Source organism: Ambystoma mexicanum, chromosome 4p (genome assembly GCF_040938575.1).
Source record: "Ambystoma mexicanum isolate Mex_15411 chromosome 4p, UKY_AmexF1_1, whole genome shotgun sequence".
NCBI lineage: Eukaryota > Metazoa > Chordata > Amphibia > Caudata > Ambystomatidae > Ambystoma > Ambystoma mexicanum.
This window is the reverse complement of record NC_090927.1, coordinates 474,159,196-474,180,217: the sequence shown is the minus strand read 5'-3', so window position 1 is coordinate 474,180,217 and position 21,022 is coordinate 474,159,196. Positions and strand designations below refer to the sequence as shown.

At 46.6% G+C, this 21,022-nt stretch overlaps 1 protein-coding gene across 1 annotated transcript in view; it reads right to left on the bottom strand.

Annotated features, from left to right (window-relative positions):
- MBOAT2 (membrane bound O-acyltransferase domain containing 2) overlaps window positions 1–21,022 on the bottom strand; it is a 1,191,404-nt gene that overhangs the window by 313,786 nt on the left and 856,596 nt on the right. The window lies entirely within an intron of this gene.

The window sequence follows — 21,022 nt, the reverse complement described above, 5'->3', positions numbered from 1 at the left end:
CACCACGCCCACTGACACCAACACCAGTACACACCCCATATGTTGGCAGACTTAGGGATCTCCCAGGACGCAGGCAGGAAGAAAGGGTAAGCACACCGATGGTAGGACCAGAAGGACACAAAAAGGGGAGGAGAGATATAGGAAGTGAAAGGGTAAACACCTGTAACATCGATAGCATTGAAGAGCTACCAGACATGGAGGGAAATGATGAATATAATGACATAACCACACATGAGGATGAAGGAAGAGGAGAGGGGGTACAATTTAATGCCACTAATGGAGAGGGGAGGAACGAGACCACAATACATCCCCTGGAAGCATGCAGACAAGGAAAATATAAAATGCAGACTCCCATCGTTCAGTGCAGGAACTGGGAAGTGGATATATGAGATGGAAAAACACACTGCAGGGCAAACAATAGCGGTGGGAGACGTGAAGGGCCTCCTAATCTCCATACTGGGGGATGCTGCTGATGACATCTGGAAGAGGGCGGGATTTCCCGGGGTGACAATACATGACACAGCAGAGGATGGAGCACCATTTGCCAATTGCAGACATGCGCTTTGGCAAGCATTAAGGGTACAGTTTCCAGACACTTCAGACATAGGAGCAATTACATCACAAAAGATGTGTGAGAATGAAGATCCTGTTGAATACATACAGGAGATTCAGGAGAAGTGGCGCTTGGAAACACGGGAACCGTGGGACAAAACACTAGCAATTTGTTACCATATACTAGTACAAGGGTTTCCAGAGCAAGTACAGAGACAGTTAAAGAAGTTAGTGGAGAAGGAAGCTAAAGGATGACCAGAAATACAACTGACAATAGTACACTACTGCAGGATGTGGCAGGAAAAAATTAAACAAAAAGGAGGATAGGAAGGCCGAAAAAAGCAAAATTGGTTCAGAAGAAGCTATCGAAATATGCCATGGAGGGAGCACTGGTAACAGACCCCGCACAACCGCAGGCAATGGTGACAAGACACAACACAACTACAGGTAGCACCACCATAGCAAGCACAAGTAGTGACACAGCAAAAGCTTCCTCCCCGACACACATACAACAAATGGGGGAGGTTATATGCAAACGGGAAACAGGTACTCAAACAACTACAGAGGGAGGGATGGGCAGATGAGAGGGAGAGGATATGGCCCACCCATCAACCAGCAAGGGGGGGGGGGGGAGTTCTGAGGTTACAATCAACAAGGCCAGCAGGGGTATCAGGACTACATGGGGGGGCCTTCAATGGCAAGCATGGAACCACCGACATGTTGGATATGTGGAATAGTAGGACATATGTCGCGCACATGTAGGATGAGAGCAGTGCAAGGAAACTGGGGGGAGCAGGGACAGCAAGGGCCTATGGGGGAACAACAAAGTTTACCAACAGCAGGGAATACAACAACTACCGCCACAACAAACACAAATGCCACAACAGCAACAACAACAAACAGTGCAACCACAACAGAAACAGCGACAAAACATACAAGCATACATACAACTGCAGCAACAGCAGGTCCAAACTGGCCAACAATTAGCACAAATACAAGACAGCGCGATAACATCTACTGATGCAACTGTAGCCCAGACACAGCTTGGGAAGGTGACAATATTGGGTCACAACCCATACACAGGAAATGGACAGTCATTACACGCACAATAGGACAGCCCACAGACGTCCTTGATGTGTCCCATCCTATCAATAACACCTAACTCTGCGGAGGAACCACGCATACAGGTGACGATTGGTGACAAGAAATGTTCCTTCTTAGTTGACACAGGGGTCCATAGGTCATGCATAAGAGAGACTAAGTTTCAACTGTCAGGCAAAGCTATGAACACTCAAGGATTCTCTGGGGCTCAAGGGTTGGTTCCTTTCACAGATAACATCTACCTATCTGTAGGTGATCATGATATGTCACTGCCACTGCTATACTCAAAAAAGTCACCAGTAAACATACTAGGTAGAGATATCATGAGCAGATTGAACATGACTATCTCCTTCACTGACAAAGGGATCATTTGCTCTACACCAGGCATAAGCATGCTCACAGTATGACAAATATTACAGGCTTATGGCGGCAAAACAGTAGCAAGAGCAGAACCAATAGATGGAGAACTATTCCAATATGGAAAAGACATGGCAATAGCATGGCTGCCAGGAATTGAAGGGAAGGTTTGGAGGAGGCCTACAGTTTACCTTTTCCGACCAGAAACACCAACCAGTGAGAGGGAAGGGACGAGGATATCATAGAACATTGAGAGCATTGTGGCAACGCAGGATTACATCGCGGTGCATGCCCAAGACAGGGAAGGGAGGGCATGGAGGGCAGTTATAGCTCTAGCAAAAGGGTTCTGACTAACACAAGTATCTGATGAGGAGCTCTTCTCAGATGATAATGGTGAGGGGGAGATGGTGTTTCAAATGAGTGTCCACATCTGGGCGACGGTAACATACAGAGATGTAGCACAAAAGATGGCACTGGCGCTAGGAGCACCAGTCGCTACAGTTGTGCTGTTTTATGAGGAGGATATGACAAAAGTACCTGCATCTTTATGGACCACCAGTCCATATGACGTGGGCTGCATCAAAAGCATTGAAGGTGTGAAAATAAAGTTGAAAAAGGGGGCCATACTGACGAGAGTGAAGCAATACCCACTATCAAAAGAGGCAGATGAAATAATATATGAAACAATAACAGCACTAATAGAGAGAGGCATACTAGTACCATCAGAGTCTCCATGCAACACTGCTGTGTATCCTGTGTGCAAGGCCAAGGGAGGTTCTTGGCGTTTCATACAGGATCTAAGACCCCCTCAACCACATTGTAGATGCAGAATACCCTATAGCGGCTAACCGAGCCACTATAATATTGTAACGCTCACCTGATTCCCGTAGAGGCGCCGGTCTTGACTGGGCGTATACCGTATCTGCAAAGGTGATGTGTAACACACGGCTGGCTCTTTGGGCTGGACCTCTGTGCACTGTAGGTCTGACTTGAAGGGTAAGATGTCTGCAGATAGAAAATATGGGATTAAGGAACTGGGTTATTGAATGTCTCTCTCTTCTTCCCTTTCTCTTCTCCTGTAGATCCCCAAAGGTTAATGCTCTCACCTTAGGTAAGTGAACATCGTGCTCTCCATCTGCCTCGGGGCAGGGTGCTGTAACCAGTTTCTTCACTGGATAAGGGGAGCAGGCCTCTTGACTTCAGAGGACTGCTGTCCGTCGTTTACTGCACGAACGGTAAGTTTCGAGTAATTCTAATGTCTTTAAAGTCTTTAGTAATGATGTTTCTTGTTTTGCAGGGTTCCGGCGATGGCGGATGACGGGCTGAAGTGAGTTGAAGATGGAGCCCGTGTGATGAATAGAAGCGCCTGGAAGCACGTAAGTAAGCGCTTGTTGCCTGCTTCACGATGCGCTCTAACTGTCTTTTTATTTTGCAGGTACAAGTTCGGAGCGGCTGCAGGGTGCCGGAATACCCACTGGGTTAGATGTGGAAAGGAGTAATGGCACGTGAGTATTAAAGTTCCCCAATGTCTTTAAACGCACCTTGTTTTGTCTTTCAGATGCGGGATGCAGCGCCGAAGGCCTCCGGAGCGTGTGAAGAGTTGGTAAGCTTTTGTCTTTCAGATGCCGGAATGCAGTGTGAAGACCTCCGGAGCGCACGAAGAGTAGGTAAGCCTTTGTCTTTCAGATGCCGGAATGCAGCGCGAGGCGTTGGTGACAGCCGATGGACCAGGTAAATGAAGAGCTGTCACTGAAGACCGTAATGCTAACCTGTTCTTTCTTGTCTTTATAGGTGTTGCTGAAGACTGGATTCAGGATGGTAAGCCTTTTTCCTTAGGCCCAGGATCAGATGCAGAAGACACGATGAGCGTTCTGCTGCAGAGGATGCAGAATAACGCAAAGCAAGATTCATCCATCGGGTGTGTTTTAAATAGCCTCCTGTAGTGCTTAGGTGTCTCCTTCCACAGCCACGCCTAGGTAAGAAAAGAGTTCCTGCTTTCCAGAAGAGTTCCAGTGTTCTGAATCTAGGGAGTGGCTCCTGCCCCACCCAACAGGAAAAGTAGTTCCAAACAGAAGAGGATCAGAGGCTCAACTGGCAGGCAAGTAAGCAGCATGGTCTGCTGCAGGTAAGTCCACCCAAGCATTATGAGCCCGGCGCTTCCAGCGCTGGGACTGGGCATATTTATGAGCCTGGTGCCACTGGCGCCGGGACTGGGTCCAAAAGGTCCCAATTGGGACTGGTTGGCACTCTGAACCTGGGTTATGGATCTGCTTCCAAGGGAGTTGGGAAAACCCTGACCTTTTGGAAGCAGAGATCATGACAAATATGCGGAATACCAACAGAGGCATAACGATTCACTGTGATTGACCTCAAAAATGCATTCTTCTCAATACCACTACAACCTGACTCACAAGATTTGACAAGCTTCATTTACCGTAACACAAAATGGAAACACACGAGGTTGCCCCAAGGGTATTGTGAATCCCCATCTATATTTAACAGGGTGATACAAATGGACTTGGGAAACATTGAGATGGAGAGCACAGTGCTACAATATGTAGATGACAATCATCTGCAGCACAAACGAAGAGAAGTGCAGGAGAGACTCAAGATGCTCACTGTGCTAACAGAAAAAGGGTACAAGGTAGACAAGGAAAAACTACAGTACTGCCAAGAACAAGTGCTCTACATAGGCCAGCTCATTTCACAAAATGGAAGAAACATTGCACCTCAACGGGCACAGGCCATAACAAACACGCCGCAGCCACAGACAGTGAGAGAACTACAACAGTTCTCGGGCCTATGCAATTACTGCAGGGCTTGGGTTTTTGATTACAGCTCATACACAGGACCACTGCTTGAGGCACTAACAGAAGCACATAGAGTGGAAAAGAAGTTGAGATGGACCACAGAAATGACAAACATTTCAGGAACTAAAACATGGCATATCCACAGCACCAGTACTAGCCACGTCAAATATTTTATCTTTTCACATTGCAGCTCTGTAGTGATGAGAGCAGTACTGACGCACAAAACTAGCATGGGGCACAAACCAGTAGCATTTTACAGTGGGCACCTGGACCCTGTAATGTTAGGACACTTCCTGTGCGAGCAGAGCCTGGCTGCCGCAGTCTTTGCGGTGGAAAAATCATCCTCAATAACAATGGGTTGCCCGACTACACTGTATGTGGAGCATGCCCTTTTTGCCATTTTGAATAAACCAAAATCAACACTGACCACTCAAAGGGCATCAGGGTACAAAGTTATCTTGTCCAGGCCTGAGTTAAGAATTGTAAGGTGCAGCAAAGTGAACCCGGCAAGATTTATAGCAGAGGTAGTAGAAGATGGCAACTATGCTCATGACTGCACACAAGCTATCAACACATATTCCAGCACTAGGAAAGTTGAAGAAAATGCCCTAGAGGGGGGAGAGATACTGTACATTGATGGGTCCTCAACAATTGACCAAAGTGATGGGGTCCGCAGAACAGGTGCAGCAGTGGTAAGACTGACAGAGGATTGGACATATGTTCCAGTAAAATGTGTCCAGCTACCACAACACTACTCTGCCCAGGCAGCAGAGTTAGTGGCCCTACTTTTAGCACTAAAAGAAAGCAATGACAAAAGACTAACTATATATTCCGACAGTGCATATGTCACATCAACTGTACACTTTGGGTTAATTAAGTGGCAGCGCAGAGGATTCAGGAGGGCAGACGGCACCCCAGTACAACATGCCCTACTACTTGCTGAATGAATTGAAGTAATTGAAGACCCCAAAGAAGTGGCCCCTGTGAAGTGTCAGGCCCATACAAATGGGGATGACCACATTTCCAAAGGTAATGAAACAGCGGACGCACATGCTAAATATGCTGCGTACTACGGGGAGATTTGGATCCCCCCAGAAAAAGAAAAAGATAAGGGGAGAGTGGGGGCAAGACAGATGCTGATGAAGGATGGGTACAATCATATCCCTGAGAAGGAAATAATGGAGATACAGGCAGCAGCACCCATGGCGGAGAAAGAACTGTGGGTCAAAAGGGGATGCACAATGTCCCCCACAGATGCGTTATGGCGACAAAACAATACAGGCAAAATAGTCATGCCCCTGGCCTTACTGAAAACAGCCCTGGCCCAACTACACCCTCCCGCACACACAGGAAAAGAGGTGATTGCAGCACGAATTAAGGAAGGGTGGTTCTGTCCCGAATTAAATTCACACGTTGCAAAATTCATTAATAATTGTCTCACGTGCCAACAGTTTACGGCCGGTCACACGCTGCAAGTGATCAAAGGTGTTATACTCCGGCCGGAGGGACCCTTCCTACACCTCCACATTGACTACGTTGACATGATCAACGTATGTCAAGGGTACAGATACATGATTGTGGTATTATGCCTATTTTCAAGATGGATTGAAGCAGGTCCATGCAGACGCCTTTAGAGCAGCCAAATTCCTGGTGAGGGAGGTGTTCCCAAGGTGGGGGGTGAGCGAGGTATTGCAGTCATACAATGGCCCACACTTCGCCAACGAAATGTTTCAGCACATAACTGCTCTCCTTGGCATCAAGCACAAGTTTGCATGTGCGTACCACCCACAGGCGAATGGAGTGTGTGAACACCTCAACGGCCTCCTAAAAGAAGAGAAAGCAAAGATCCAGCAGTTTACCAAAAAGAGCTGGCTCTACTGTCTCCGCTTAGCACTATTTGAATTAAGAAGATCCAGGGTCGGATCACCACCTCACACCCCACGAGGTGTGACCGGGCGCCAGATGCACCTTCCACTGATACCACCGTCAAGGGCCATAACAGATTGCCACTCTGTACAAACTGTTTTTGGTGATGAAATGTTCGAATGTATAAATTCCTTGATTACTAGTGTCACCTTTATCTCTCAACAGCTCGAGAAGACACGGGGTGGGTCGAAGACCACCCAACAAGAAGATAATACAATTGAAGGACAGGAACAAGCAGCACTATGGACAGTAAGCGAAGGAGATCACGTTCTCCTTTGCAATTTTAACAGAAAGTGAAATAGCCCGAGATTAACTGGGCCCCACCAGGTCGAGAAAGTAACTGCTAGAGCAGTAAAGTTGAGGGATAAACAGGTCTAGACTCACCTACATGACATCAAGCCCTACAAAGATAAGACCCGCCCTTGCGTCGACGACCGGGCCAACGCAGCAGCAACAGCAACGGAAGACAACGCAGCAGCAACAACTAAAGACAACAACGACACAGCCCCTGCCCCTCCCAATCTCCAGACACCCATAAGGATTCAAATGGACAATTGCTCACAGCCCACCCCATGGTCACGAGGTCCTAGAGCAAACAAACCCTGCCCCGGCCAACCCCTCCTATGCCACTACCCAAATAAAGGACATTATATAACAAACTGTCGTATTACACCACACTTGTAGACGCGTGCATGTTCTCCTTCTCTTTTTTGTCTCTGACATGCAGGTACCGCATACAACTGTTTACGTATAAAGATAAACGAAGTAACTAACATTGTGTTTTGCCCAGGGGTAAATGCTGCCCACAGATGACGACACACCCAAAGCATTGTCACACCAATTTGTATATGTTATAAAAAGACCCAAATATTTAAAGAAGAGAAAAATACGTGTGTACACACACTTCCTTCTGGCCATAGAGCAATCATTTCCACATCTCCACGAACATCTACCAGCCCTAAGAGATAGGTCGCTAAGATACGTGTGGGAGCAGCTTTTCGCTTGGGAATTAAACAATTATTTGATAGGAAGAGCTTGAATCAACAAAACTTACAAAATTAACGCTTTTTTAAAAATAAAAATTCAGGCAGGCAACTATATTGTCGAAAAAATAATAATCTGCAGGACTGCAGCAAAGGTAAGAGGAAAATGCCAGTGAAATTAGCTATTGTATTAAAACTTATAGGATTGTTGTTTATCACTGGTCTACTTGCTGCCACTGTCTGGCAAGCACACTATGCTTCCCATGTACTGGCTGCCCCCCTACTAATGAACCCCCTACCACCGCTGCAACAGGTACGGTGTCAGGTGGTACGAGCAGAACAAGACTAGGGAGGGGGAGGATTAAACTAATAATGGGGTTGACACATCTTACAGATTCCGCACACGTCTCAAACAACATGTGGTATCAGCACATGTCCAAAATTGGTAAGGGTACAACCAAGGACAACTGCTACGTGTGCTCACTGATCCCATACGCCATCAGCGCTTCTAGAACATTTGTGGCTACTGAAGTACCAGCAACATCAGTGGAATGTCTGATATACCTGGCCCTGTTCCAAACAAAAGGATGTTTTCAAGGGAGAATGGCAATAATAAAGTGGCAGACGAGAGACACATACCCGTATGAGAATAACTTCATCAAGCCACTCCATATGTACAATAACTACTGGCAGCTAACAGAGGGGCTCCAGTATGTGACGGATGGCCCAGACAAAGGAGAGACGAAGGAAGTAACGTTGAATTAGCTACCATGTGAATGGCACGCAAGTGAAGTTGCTGGAGTAATGGGGTGCTGGGAAAGACCATTGCTGCTAATAATTGGGAAAGTATACACGAAGGTACAGTGGTTTTAATGGACCACTATGTGGAGACAAGGCATACCACAGCTTGCCGCCATCCTGGAATGGACTATGCACAATGGTACACAAACGTACCATCTCTAGTGGTACCACAGAAAGATGTGAACTTGGCGAAATTCCCTAAGATGGATGAAGGGAATAAAAGGAGGAAGAGATCTGTGACGATTGAAGAAGGAAAAGAAAATGACAGCACAAATATATTGTCAAGAGTTAAAAGACAAGGAGAGCCACTGATGGGAAATTACCTGTGGGAAAGATCGGAAACAGCTCTCAGTGACATTTCACCAGGACACAGACTGTTTAGCAGAGCGGCAATGTTCTTCTCATCAATAATACATCCAGGAATGCAGGCGTATGCAAATGTAAAATGGCTCCAAATAACAAGATGGGAGCTAATGATGACAATATACTCCACCGTCAACGGATTTAATGCAATAAAAGAAGAATTGAGGGCAGTACGAATGGTAGCACTACAGAATAGATATGTGCTGGACCTCCTTGCTGCAATGGAAGGAGGAGTTTGTGCAAAAATTGGAAAATCATGCTGCACGTTCATACCTGCTAATGATGCAGATAACAGCACCCTCACCGAGGCAGTATGACAACTTGCCAAGATGCACGCCAAGATGGAAGAAGAAGCAAAGGGAGTGAAAAAAGATGGCAGCTGGTTTTTCTACTTGTGGTCGTGGATGCCATCATGGTTGTCAGATGGCCTTAGAATAATAGCTGGGTGCATTATACTGGGTATGGCTGCCCTTTTAGGATTAAGGTTGTGGAGAGCTCGGACAGCACGGACAACAGATGAAATGATGGAAATGATCGGCATGCATGCCTTAATGCCAGCAGAAGACGACAGACATACAGATATAATAATAAAGGAAAGGGAGAGATTGCGCAAGCAAATATTAGAAAATGACTCGCACCCGCCGTCTGTGAAGGTGGAAAACCCAAGGAACCCGAAGAGCTATGTTGGGAAGTGGGTCTACTGCAAACCAGGTGGTGGATGTGTATATATGTACTGGTCATTTGAAGATCATGTAAACCAGTATGGACACTTAGGAGGGATAACAAAAGTATGGAGACCACGCGTAGACAACAGAGCGGATAATTTTGTGGTCGACAAGTCGACCAGAGGGGGGGACTGAAGTGGGAAAATGGGAGAACGCACTTCACCCATTCTCATTAGCACCATGGCCTAGAGGATCACGGCCCAAGCACCCCCTGCGAGAGGAGTTTGAACCGCTCACCTCCTTACCAGACAAGGTACCATGTGTTCATGGCCCACATGCGCGAGGAGCATGCCCACTACCAGGCCCTGGCCAAGTCGACGCCTACGATATGGACCAGATCGACTAAAACAACAAACACAAGTATCCACATTGTTAGAGATGCCATGACCACGTAGCCCACAGACAAGAAAACACGTGTCACCATGCACACTGGTCACTCGCACACCAACCCACACGAAGAACATACTCAGTGCTATGATGTAGCGGACTGACACACTCACAGACCTGCATTGTTGTTATTTTTCACATAGGCCTCCTACAGCACCACGGAAACGCAAGATGCCTGTAGAGCTCGTGTACACACTTGCAGACACTTCATGCTACCCTACCCCATAGAGATGCCATCATATATATATACATATATCTACTACTACCTGTGACACACTGTCGCCCGGCGGCGCCCATGTTAGTAATTATACATCGCCTCCCAGAAAACTAAGCCCGAGTAGGCCGCAAGCAAGAGTCCACAGGCCGGAGCCTCTAAGACGAAAAACCTCTCAAGACGAAAAGCAATGCGCGGACCATGCAGAACAAGCCCCAGCGAGAGCCCACCGCCAAGGCCACGATGTTGCAACCCACATGCCGAGCTCCCAGTATCAAGGTTACACCTGCCGCAGCCAAGCAGCCGTCTGGGCTGAAAAACAAATCAAATGCTTAGAATTTTGCTCCAGCTACGGTCTCTACACATGTGACCATGCCAAGCTGACAAGATGCCAAGCTCGCGAGACAGAAAGTCGCCGGGGTCCCACATCTGGGACGCAGGCTGCAACAACGAAGCGACAAGTAGGACACCTACACCGATCGGAAAAGCGTGATCATCAGCCACTAGCAAAGACAGGTCCATTGTCCATAGTTGCACAATGTTGCCAACACCAGGTACCTCGCGGGCTGGGAACAGTGATGGTCCCAGGCTTGGGGGCTCACGAGGGAACCAATCAGAGCATGAGCGGCTCCTCCCTGACGCCGTTTGTTAGCCAATCACCAAGGGACTCCATGTAACCATTTTATTGTAACAAGTGCTAGGGACAACCCAAGTGTGCCGCCTGACCTGTCCTTATCCACTAACATTTCTCCATATATGTATCTATACTATCCCCACCACTCGGGGAGCCAACCCGAAGTGGCGATAGGTTTTGTGATGGTTTTTCCCCAGGTGACGCGAGTAGCGCGTCATACTACGGTAAAAAGGGCCTGCGAGCCCCACTAAGAACGAGAGCGTCTCCCCGGATGCATACAGATAGAGAACGATCCCTGCCGTTATTATAATAAACGGCAGTAATTACTTTGCTCTTCTGTGTGCCTCATACTCCTTTTGGGACGCGGGAGGAGTTGGGGCCTCCCCAGCCCCAGAGGTCCGCGGATGGCTCTGCCGGCCCCCGGGAGATCACCCCAACAGTGGAGCTTCAGTGTCAATCTGACTCGAAGATGTAGTGGCAGTTGAGAGTAAATGTCAAAGATCACATGGAGATGCAGGGAGAGTTAGGGGCTACTTCCTTAGTTTCATGGTAGTTGGGAGTCCCAGTCCAGTGGCTCCAGGACAAATATAGACCTTCGGTTCCGCAACTGAAGGGAGCTCGGCTGGCACCTACAGGGAATCCTTCACTTTCAGTTAACAGGGCCTGGTTCCACTGCAGCGAATAGAGAGGCCTTGGTCCAGCAGCAGCTCACCACCAAAGTTCCCTCTGGCTTGGGGATGGAGACACGGCTCATCTTCTTTAGATGCATTCTGTCATCACCTCTAAGGCAGAGGACTTTGGAATGGACTGCACTCCCATAGAGGCCCAAAAGATTATCCCTTCTTTTGACAGTCCAAGGATGAATCGAAGAAAGGAAGTGTGCTCCTCTCCTTATAAAGGCATAATGTCACTGGATATTAGAACAAATGAAGCCTGCTACAAGGGCTCCAATCCGGGATGAGGTAACAAGTGCCCTCTGTCTTTTAACATCACTCTCAAGAGTACCCTGCTTGCAGGAAATGAAGGTTACAGGAAAAGGAAGAGACCCCTAAAAGGAACCAAGATGGTGTAACCCGTCTTTCAGCTCACCCATCCAGTTTAGCTTTTCTAACTCTGCCCCCTTCCCATGCCTACTGACTTTAAAGGGACTCTGGTGGTTAGCACAATGATGGGAAATTGGCTTTGTTATGCTAGTGCTGCCTGTGAATCAGTTCCCAGGAGGGCTCATGAAGAGTGCCCCTTTGCCCTTGGGGATGTTGTTACCTTTCCTGCAGGAGAATCAAAGAGAGTTTCCTGGCCATTGTTCCAAATGGCCATAGTGGAGACACTAACCTACATCAGTCCTGTCGCAGCCGGGACCGTCTCAAAGAGCGGACACTAGGGTGATACTAAATTACTGTGACTGTATAATTGTGTGCTCTGCCACCACCTGATAGCCCTTATATTTAAAGAATTACATTCCACCGGAATGACTAAGGTATACAATTATTAAGTTTGGAAATAGAGGTGTAGCCAACTCTGCCTTGCAAAGGGACAGTAATGTGAGGCAGACAACTGCTTATACTTTTCTCAGTATTTGACATTTTATTCTTAACAAAAAATGCAAAGCAAACCTAACTAAGCCTGCTCTACCCTGCCTAGTCTAAAATCTAAGGGAAAATCTAGCATACACAAAACTGGCCCTCACACTAAACAACAAAAGAGTCAAAGCAAGGCATAAACAACATAAATAAAAGATTAACAAACAACAAGTATCTTGGATGACTTCTACTTGTCCTGGGCAGATCTCATTCCGACAACAATGTCCAAAGTAAATTTCTTCCAAAGAAAAGTAAAGTCTTAAATCAGTTCTTGAAAAGTTCCTAAGAAACAAAAGTTTATCCAACAAAAATGCACCGGTAACAGTTCCTTCTGCATGTGTTCCCATTCCAATCGCCACAAAGAAAACAGCACCAATGGTAATCCTGGGTAACCTCCTTCCAGGATAGAGTAGACAAAGTCAAAAACAAAAGTACTTCTGCTTCAACAACTGTCCTTTTGTAACCTCTGCAGCGTCTTGGATATAACATGTCAGGATGCTTCTTCTATGGGTTTGCTTTCTCCTTGACAACTCTTCCGCGAATGGTACTGTGAAAACAGGCTCCTTTGCTTTACAGTCATCTACTACTTCAACTGCATTCCATATCAAGTGTTCTGACAATATTATCGACAACCACAGCTTTATTTATTCTGCTGCAACTTGAAACTTTAGGAATGTATCAGGCAACTTAGACCACACTCTTTGACCTCTACAGGTAGGCAAGGCACTCTTCTTTCCTATGCCATAAGAAAAGGCAGACGTTTTGCCTCTTCTGCCAGTCTTACAGTTACCACTAGAATCTGTCTGGGCTTCTAGACTGCTTCTCTCTCTCAGCCTCAGTCTCAGCTTCACAGATTGTTAATCAGTTCTTTTAACAAGCACCCATCTCCTTTCCCCAGCTTAATGAATACCTTTGTGTTTGCAGTAGTTACCCCAAAGCTGTATTGTCACACTTCTAACCTTGGATAACCTTGTCCCCCTTGTATTAGAGGACTCAGGATTTATAACAGCTTCAAATACATCAGTATTTAGGTCTTAAATGGGCTGGTTTCACCTTAGAAAGGATCGATCTACTGGCTTGGGTAATGCTTAATCTTCTTGTGACTAACTTCTAAAACGGCAAAGCATTGTGTTCTGAATGTTGGAAGAATCGTGTTTCATTAGAGAGAGGAAACTAGGCACGCGACCACTGTTTGATGATGAATTCAACTGTGAGAAACCCGAGGGCATCCTCACCTTTACCCCTTGGATCCTCTTCTCGGGTGGCCAGGGAAAAGCCATCGCTTTTGAATCCTGACCCTGGGGGTGGAGATGAGAGGGAGGATCACCTGGGTGGAGGGCCCTTGGGGGTTGGAGAGAGAATGTCTGCAGGCGAGACATGGGATCCCCTTTTCCTGGTGCTAACCAACCTTATCCGATATGACATCCTTTCATCACCAGAAATTTAAACGCCTATTGCAACGCCTGGCATTTAAACGTGGAAAGAATTATGAAAATGGTAAACAATATTTTTAGGGGGGGTGGAAAAGGGCAGATTAGGGGTTGATGGGGTACGGAATAGGTAAAAATAGGTGGGGGAAACAGGGTTTCAGGGGGGAACCCCCCCCTAAAAATATTAAAATAAAATAAAAATGTGATTACCATTTTTGTAATTCTTTCCACGTTTAAATTCCGGGCGTTGAAATTACCGGTGATGAAAGAACATAGAACCCCTTACCCTCCCCTGATTTTATAGGCTAATTCCAATCCCAGTCTATCATGTTTCCCCAGTCACACCACTATTGTACTGGGACGAGGAAGAGGAGACTAAGAGCAGTACACACCAACATGTAATTTCACCACTCTGTTACTTAGACGAGGAAGAGGACTGTTAAACACCAGCATACTAGTGAGGCAAGTCCCACTTATTGGGGTCAGGTAAAGGACTTACACCTGCCGCCAATTGACAGGCTACAGGTGTATTTAAGGAGAGAGAGCCTATGTTTTGGAGACCAACTGACTTAACTTGAATTCAAGGACACAGACGATCCTTAGTTTCTTTAAATAGGGAAACCCCACCTTAGTAGAAGACAAGTTAGGCTTTACACCATCCTGACATTTAGGTTAATAAAAGTATTTTATTTGAACTTTGAATCTGTTGTCTGTGGCTTGCTTCATGATGCCTTTACACAACTTAAAGACTTACATTCCCTTTTATTTATATAGAGTTCTGCTTCAATGTGGATCGTGAATCACAATTGCTTCCACACAACCTTTCTTTGATTTTAGTATTTCTTTTAACAGTTCGGGAAAGTCAGCTTCTACAGCTTGAGTGATTACCTTTAATTTTCGCTCTTTATAGGAGACACACAACCACTCCGGTAATGGCATTAGTACAACAATGGAAATTAAAAGGCTTTTCTTCTACATGAGCATGTTTAACTTGTGCTCCACACTGCAGGATACAATTCCTTTGTTGTACAGACTTCCCACTTAAACTAACAACTTTTACTCGCTCCCACTTCTATGTGAGTGTTAAATTAGCTAGTTACAGTTACTGGCAAGGCGTTCCGTGTGAATGGGAGTACAGAGCTTCACTCACTGCCTCCAAAGTCACAACGGTTGCAGGCTGCTCCTACTTCCAGACTTTGTCTGCGTGCACTGCTTCAGGCACTCTTGGGACCCACACTACTCTGCAGTACAGGTGTCTCCAATCCGGCATCGACCTTGGAGAGTCTCTTTCTCTTCTGCTTCCCATGGCTTGCTTCTGCACATGGATCTCAGGTAGTTGCAGTTTCAGCTCTGCATTAATAGCAATTAAGTGCACCTGGAAAGACTGATAACTTCTCCCAGTCTCTTCCAATGCAACCACAGCCGAATAGGGTTTGTGAGTACAGGACCAACTCAGAACCTGCAGGTGAAATATGCCCTTCTCTCGTTACGGCGTCCCTTAAGTGGTCACACTTCCTTGTGAACTGCCAGCCTCGTGCTCTGCTTCTTCTGTTACTACTGCTGCCTTTCCAGCCCCTGCTCCAGCTCCTTTTTTCTGCTCCTTCCTGCTTCAGCCTTTTATGTCTCTCAGGTGAGGCAATTGGCTTCAGGTGCAGGCGCTCAGTGTTAATTGCCTGACCCAGGCAAAGGTTGTTAGGCCTCCTTTCCTGTTCTTTACCTCTGCATGCCTCTTCGGCCATCTTCTTCATCACAGTCCCTGAGGGATTCTGGGACATGCAGTCCATTTTAAGAAAATCAGGGTTTTCCACTTCTTTAACAGTTTTAAGGTTGGTGTTAATTCCCTTAATATTTTTAATAGAGGGATTGTGGTGTTTAACCAGATTAGAGATATATGGTATAGAAAAGACAACACTTTTTCCAGTCCTAGTAGTGTACCTATGGCATTGAGGAGGGCATTTAAGTTTGGGGATAAAAAATACTTATTCTTTTGATACAATAGATTTCAAAGTTTCACCCTAGTTTTACCTGTAGGTTGAAAGGTATTATAACTACAACAGGCCATAACACCTCTTCTGGAAGGGTAGTAAGAGGTAAGAGGTTCCAGAAAAGGCATGCGATGTGTGCACTATAATTTGTTCATGGGGCAGTCATTAAAAGTGGGTTTTGATGATCAGACATCCCTTTTAAAAAACAGAATATCTGCATCATTTTATATTAATAAAAAATAAAATACCAGGCTACTCTGCCTTCACTAGAAGACATTCTTTCACACAGAGATCTTGCATAAGGGTTGCATGTTGCTAACATAGTTGCATGCTATAACCACAAACACTAACACTAACACTAACAGTAAATGGTAAGTCAGAATGGAATCTAACCATGTTATAGCAGCTCCTTGGAAACCAATGTCATGGAGGCATGAGGGAAGGATGGAATGGCTAGTGGCACCAGAGGCTGCCAACAGATCTAAACGTATCTTAGTCCCAACACAGGGGCAGTCCATCCCTATCTTAGATAGTCCATGATGGAGGGGACTATGGATTATGTATCGTGAAGGGATGGAAACATGTATGTGCATTCTCCAAGTCATTGGTCATCTCAATAAAATACTGCAGTTGGTGGATCATCACACGTTACAAGAGATTTGCAGGGAAGGGAATATCAATAAAATATTATATGGTGCACAAATTCACCATATCTCCTTAGCTTTCGTCTATAGCGGAGACACACAAGTGTCTTCCAAGGATGCCCGAAATGTTCCCGACTACAGCGAGTATTATTTTTAAAGTAATTATTTGGTGTGGGTATTACTAGGGGCATAGCCAATGTTCTAAAGCTCATAAGTGGACAGCCATCCTTTGAGACAGAGATTTATTGCATTGCATTAAAAATCAGGTTCATTGTTCTATCAATAAGGGTGTAAAGGTTTCAAAAGGTGGAATCAGATGAGAACAGAGTGTGGAAGGGACAGGACAATTAATAAATGAAGGGTGAATTGCCCACTGTGGGAAATACCATTTTTTTCTGGAATGTCTCTATGCATATTTGGATGTTTTCCTCAAGGAAATATTACCAATTTTGCACATAAAACTCGCATCATCCGCGGTTAGTGCCGTCATACAGTCTATTCAGGTCAAACAGAATAATTTGGTTTTTGTATGTCCATGTTTCCTAGGACAGTAGGTGTGCTGTTGAGAAAGGGTTATCTGGGTTAGGAGGTCTATAGATGAGAAGTAATATGAGACAGAAATGGAGCACACTGAATGAATAATAGCTCACATTTAGAGTTGGTTTCACATTAAAGGAACTTCATAGACAAGGTGTCGGAATGTCATCACCTCAACCAAAATGGCGGGTGGAAAGAATGATTTTACGGCGAGGTGGAGCCACATCGTAAATAACAAATAACCTGTCATCAGTAAGCCAAGGCTCTGTGATAAAGGCCGAGTGAGTTTATTGTGATTCAATAAAGACATTGATGTCCACCCTGTGTTTAACCGCTGAGCAGGCATTAACTGAAGACCTGTTTATGCAATTTACAGCTAACATTGATCAACAGGACATGGGCTACATCCAGCGGTCCTTACTTCCTCTGCTGGTAAGAAAACAGACAACATCTAAACATGTTTTTTTAGATCTTAACAGGGATCTGCATTTTCCTTCAGAATGTAACGAACATAGCATACTTTCTTTTTACGTGCATATATGTTCCTCTGTAATAAGGCTAACCTTGGTGTGGTGCTTCTACAGAGCCTCCTGCTCCACCTACCACCAATGTCAAGCATGTCACAAGGGGGAACCCCTGCGGTTGACATTCACAGCAGCCCCCCTTTGACTGCACTCTCCATGGCCAGTCATATACAAGTGAGATTAGGAGGTAGACTCTTGGGTGACCCCTTTGGCTGGATGATCTTTGGCAGGTCACCTTCTGTTCCTCACATCCCTATCCATTCAAGCTAGTCTATATAAAACCCTTCCATAGCCTTTAGAACCCTACCCATGCCCTCCTCAGGTCCAGCCTTCTGGACATTCGATACTAGACACATCAGAACTGATTACATATACTCTTATGCACAGATGATTAAACCATATATCCCTACACAAGAGATATACATTTGTAATCTACAACTATATATATGTATGGCTGCTGAAGTCAAAACAACAGTCAGGCACAATCACCATGATAAAAACATCCAGTGTTTCCCCCATGGCACTGATGACAACTGATGATGCCCTCGCTTCCAGGAACAAGTAGATGCACTTCCCTTCACTCCTTGCACTCAGTGGCTTATTTTACAGTTGCTGCCCTTGGCCTGTGATAGAGTTCAGCTCCATGGTGCTCTTTTCCCAAGAGGGGTGCTGCCAATGATAACACTGCTGCTGCCCCAGCAAGAAACACTCCACTGTGAGGGAATGCTTGTTTAGTGGTGGGTCTGCCTCTGGCTCTGCCACGTGCCAGTGTGGCACTGAGTAGGCACGTCCTCCCTGCCTTCCACCGAGCTCCAAGTTCCCAGCGCCCTGCTCCCCTCTGACGGGAGAAGGGGAGCAGGCATGTACCAGGGATGCTGTGCCTGCCATGTTCTTCATCCAGGCCACAATGCCGATGCAGCCTAAGACCTTAATCTTCACAGCCCTCATCTGTCTGGCCCTCCGGTGGGCTGGTTTCTGTAGGCCCCCTTCTACTGTCTGGCCTCAAGGTTTGGGCATCTTCCGTGCCCACCCCAACTCGCCCTGCGGTGGGCTGGCACTTGTCCTAGGCCACTTTCTCTTCCCTAGGCTCCCTGTTGCCTCTCCACAATCAAGATGGCGCCACCCGGGGAAGGTACACTGTGTATTCTTGTATGTTGTTCCAGCCACCTGGTTGGCTGAGCGTCCTTCCCCCCCCGTTGCGAATAGTTTTTCTTTTCGTGCGTTCAGACCCCCAGGCCAGTCCGCGACCTGTTCATTGTCTCTTACCCCAAACATTCTAAAAGCCCCCTGATCGTGGCTGATTGATACAGCCTATTGTTACGCTCACCTGGCTCCCACAGAGGCATCGATCTGAACTGGAAAGCTGCGGTCTCCACCAATGTGACGCGTAGGGCCGAGATGACGGACTGGCCCACCTAGCTTCGTTTGCTTGGCCCTTAGGAATATTCTTCTGCAAATGGAGAAAGGGAATTAACCACCCGTGGAGTTGAGTGTAAATCTCCCCACCCCCGCTGTTCTCCCCACGGATCACCTTTGATGTCCCCTCTTATAGTCTCACCTGATGGTTTGAAAAGATGAGCTCTCCATCCTGCATTGAGCGCAGGGGCGCGTTGATAACCAGTTACTTCGTAAGAGTTCAAATGCCTGACTTTCACTCTTGTCCGATTCCTTGCAGATTGCAGCTTGACCCTAGTGAAGAGTTCCTCGTGGCAACCGGTAATATTCTGGTAAGGATTTGTATTTCCAACACAGTTCGATAAATAATGTCAATATGCAACCTGTTGCTTTCTCCCTTATTCAGGCACTGAGAGAAAGTATGACGTCTCGGGGAATAATACCTCCGGCGGTAAAATCAGGTAAGTCTAATGTGGTGAGGAGAGTTCCCCTTGATAGTCCCTTTGTTTCACCTTGCTGTCCTTTTGTTTCCCCTTAGGGGCCGGGGTTCGGCGAAGATGCAGTGGAAGCTGTGCCGACCCGTGAAGAGGAATAGTACCCCCGGTGGTAAAATCAGGTAAGTCTATGGGGGGGTTACTAATATTCCTCTGTGTATTCCCTTGGCTCACCTTACTGTTCTTGTCTACTCCTTAGGTGCCGGAACGCGGTGGGAACATGCAGGAGGATGCGGTGGAATGTGAAGATGCTGCGAAGGCCCGTGAGTTCAGCGCAGCGCTGCAGCAGGCGAGGCGACGCGCATAAAATAACTTAATTCTTCCAGCTCAAAGGCGCGATGGATCGGGAATTCAGGTAAGGATCAAAGGTATTGCTCTTGTTCTAACCTTTTCTCCTTCTTTCTCCCTTTTTCTAGGAGCACCAAACTCGAGGCAAGCGTGGCAGAAGACTGGATGCAGACTTGCAGGCACGGTGAGCGTTACGCTGCTGCATGCAGAGTAACACGAAGAGTGTGCTGCTCTTCGGGCGTGGTTTAAATAGCCTCCAAAGTAGTCCCAGGTAAGTATTCCTCCCCAGCCCCACCCGAGTAAAAACATAGTCCCTAGGTAAAATAGTCCCTTCCAAGCCTCAGTTGGCTTAGAGCTCTTGCAGCATGGTCTGCATCAGGTAAGCTTGCAGCATGGTCTGCATCAGGTAAATTCTACTCTATGAGCCTGGCGCCTATGGCGCCAGGACTGACTCTCCATTTGAGCCTGGCGCCATATGAGCCTGGCGCCATAGGCGCCAGGACCGCACCCAAATAGCCCCTAGCAGGGGTTTTTGGGCTTGCCCAAAATAACTTGATGCCTGCTTCCGGGGTTGCTGGACCTGGTCTGGGTCCCCGGGGGTAGGCATCATGACACCTATGGAGTAAGGAAAGTCATATTAAAACCCCAATAAGCACTAGCCATACACAATCTACATATTGAATAACAATTCTTTATCAACTTCTGGCATCTGTTTTTTTTTTCATCTACCTCTACCCTCTTCCTTAAAGGTGTCAATGTAACCCCATGTTACCTGGCCCCATTTGGACCGGGGTTATGGTTACGTAGCATTGACATGGTTAAAGAGCAAACTGTTGAGCTGGATTTTCATAGTGCCTGGAATTCTCTGAAGTTATATGATAAACTAGTCCATTCTGGACCGGTTTCATCAGGAGTTGAGCACCTGCCCTGAGACAGACCGGCATATCTTAGGCATGCCTTAGGTGCACCAATGGCATGCCTGTTGCATAGGTTTGCTGTACAGTTCTGCTCTAAGGCTGCCTGCTTCTTAGGTGCTTCACTTCACAGCTGTGTGGCTGGTGCACACTAAATGAACAGCCTCTGGGTCACCGGCCTCTTTAGGAGGGTCGCCTGGGATGCTCACCTACTGCAGATCCAGGGAAGGGGGCTAAGATCCCTCCCTGGATCGGTGCAGTCATTAACGGCTCACACGTTAGTAAGGTCTCTTAAGGTCCCCTTAAAACCAAGGAATAGGGTTCCTTCAGGTAGAGAGCCAGGCTCTGTGGCCTTCCACCTGACTCCAGTCGGCATCC